At 39.7% G+C, this 2,604-nt stretch overlaps 1 long non-coding RNA gene across 1 annotated transcript in view; it reads left to right on the forward strand.

The window, feature by feature from the left end:
* LOC138148079 (uncharacterized) overlaps positions 1-695 on the forward strand; it is a 69,805-nt gene extending 69,110 nt beyond the window's left edge. The window contains exon 2 of the long non-coding RNA XR_011164973.1: positions 189-695. This is a non-coding gene — a long non-coding RNA (uncharacterized lncRNA). The remainder of the gene's footprint in view (positions 1-188) is intronic.
* Positions 696-2,604: the final 1,909 nt, after the last annotated feature.

The raw sequence follows: 2,604 nt of genomic DNA on the forward strand, positions 1-2,604 counted from the left end.
GACTGTCCTGCAGACAGAGTGAATACTGTCCACTGGTGAGGGACAGTGCTGTTGTTGCAGGGGTCTGGGAGCCTTTCTGTTGGTTCAGAAGCCCTGAAGAAGGATTTTCTTGTTGTATGTTTACAGAAATCCTGGGAGAGGGCTTTGCTAATGTGTTCAGGGGTTACAGGACTGTTCTACAGACAGAGGATAAATTCATGAAGGGACTGGCAATGTATCTTATGGCCTTGCTAAGCCTTGTCTCCCCAGGAACTAAGATTGCTGAGAACTTGCCTCGTGTCAAGATGAAGAAAAGACCTCCATTTGGGTATTAAGTGCTGTGTTTAAACTTGATGTAACTCTGGGGTAGATTCAATTGTGATCCTGGGGGTGGGGAACTTTTGACCTTATTGTGCTCTGTGATTGACAAATGAAGGTACTTTACCTATGTTTGGAAACTAATCTCCATTTGAGAAGAGGGGTTTTGTGGTGGACTTAATTAAGGTATAGCCTAGGGATGGAGTAGTATTTAGAACAGGGACTTTGTAATTGATTGAATGATTGGAAGGTCCTGGGGTGGGGTAGTACTTGGAGATTATTTAATCACACTTAGTAAATGCTGTATTTTGAATGATGTCATGTTTTGATCTTCTCTGTTCTGGGTTTGTTACTGAATAAAATAGAGAGCACCTATGCTGGTATTTTGAACCTGGGAAGTTGCCTTCTTTTGGCCTTACATTACAGTGTCTGAGCCCGGGATTCGATTTCCAGGTTGTCCCAACACTGGAGCCGGTACTCACTGAGCCACCTGGCCGCCCCTAAGCAATTGGGGTTAAGTAACTTGCTCAAGGTTACACGGCCAGGTGTTTCTGGGTGGGTACTGAGTGTCTGAGCCCGGGATTAGATCTCCAGGTCTTCTCAACACTGGAGCCGGTGTTCTTACTTGCTGTGCTACCTGGCTGCCCCTCAATCATTCTTGATGAAAAGACCAGAGCTGAACAGGAAATTTGACTTTCAAATATAAGAAGTGAGACCAGCATGAAAAGGTAAACAGGATAGAGAAATTATAAGGAACTTTCTAAAGTTGAACTTATGTATGTTCCTACATGGAAAAATGATATTTGTAACTCATGAGACTTTTCTCAGTATGAGGATAGTTGAAGGGAACATATATGTACACATGTATACATACACATGTAAACATATATGCACATGTGGATGTATGTGTTTATATGTATATGTGTGTACATGTATACATAGGCAGAGTACAGAAGGTGAGTTGAATGTGAAGGGATGATATCTAAAAATAAAATTAAGATGTGAGAGAGGAATGTATTGGGAGAAGTAGAGGGGGAGAGATAGAATGAGGTGGAATATGTCACATAAAGGAGGCAGGAGGAGGCTCTTACAAAGGAGGGGAAGAGCAGGAAGGTGAAAGGGAATGAGTAAACCTTACTCTCATTGAATTTGGCTTAAGAAGGGAATAACATACACACTCAATTGGCTATATTATCCAACAGAAAAGTAGGGGGAAGGATAAAAGAGGGGGAATGATAGAAGGGAGGGCAGATTGGGGGAGAGGGTAGTTAGAAGCAAATACTTTTGTTTGATTTTTTTTTTTAACATTTTTTTAGAAGCAAATACTTTTTAAAATGGACAGGGTCAAAAGGGAATATAGAACAAGTGGGGGATGGGATAGAATGGAGAGAAATACAGTTAGTCTTTCACATTATAACTACTATGGGAATGTTTTGCATAACAACACATGTATAGCCTATGTTGAATTGTTTGTCTTCCCAGTGGGGGTAGGCCAGGAGGGGAGAAGGGAGAGAATCTGCAACTCAAAGTTTTAAAAACAAATGTCAAAAAAATTTATTTTTTCAAACAACCAGGAAATAAGATATACAGGAAATGGGGTATAGAAAGCCATCTTGCCCTACAAGAAAGTCAGGGGGGATGGAGGGATATAAGAGAGGGCAGTTTGGGGAAAGGGTATTCACTATGCTTGCCATTTTTGGGTGGGTGCTATGGGAGAGATGGGGAGAAAATTTGGAACTCAAAATCTTGTGGAAACGAATGTTTAAAACTTAAATAAATTCAGAAGCAAAAAAAAATAGGCATATGATTTACACAAAAAGCTGAAATCATAAACAAATCTGGGGAGCCTGAACAATATTACCTGTCAGATCTATGAATAAGGGAAAATTATGACTAAAGAACTTTTGGGATCAGGTATTAGGATCTGGTATTATTGGTAGCAGAATGAATAAAAGAAATAAAGGAATGGGGACAGGCAGGTGGTGCAGTGAGTAAGAGCGCAGGCCCCAACGTTGGGAGACCCGGGATCAGTTCCAGCCTCAGATACTTGGCAACCACACAGAAATAATAACTGGCCATGTAACCTTGAACAAGTTACTTAAACCCAATTGCTTTAAAAAAAGAAGAAATAAAGGAATGTTTATTAAAAATGAATAGAAGAGAGCAGAATAAAGTTAAAAAAGGGACCAAGAAAAGCAGGGCCTTTGGACTTCCAGGTGAAATTAAAAAAAAATTTTTTAAATACTATAAACTATATATAGTAAAGAGTCATGATTTTGTATCCAGTCCTATTTTTCTGTTCTTTGT

The sequence above is a fragment of the Petaurus breviceps genome, unplaced genomic scaffold, assembly GCF_028583685.1.
Source record: "Petaurus breviceps papuanus isolate PSGF00001 unplaced genomic scaffold, PetGlider_PUasm1.0 90822, whole genome shotgun sequence".
In the NCBI taxonomy this organism is placed as follows: Eukaryota; Metazoa; Chordata; class Mammalia; order Diprotodontia; family Petauridae; genus Petaurus; species Petaurus breviceps.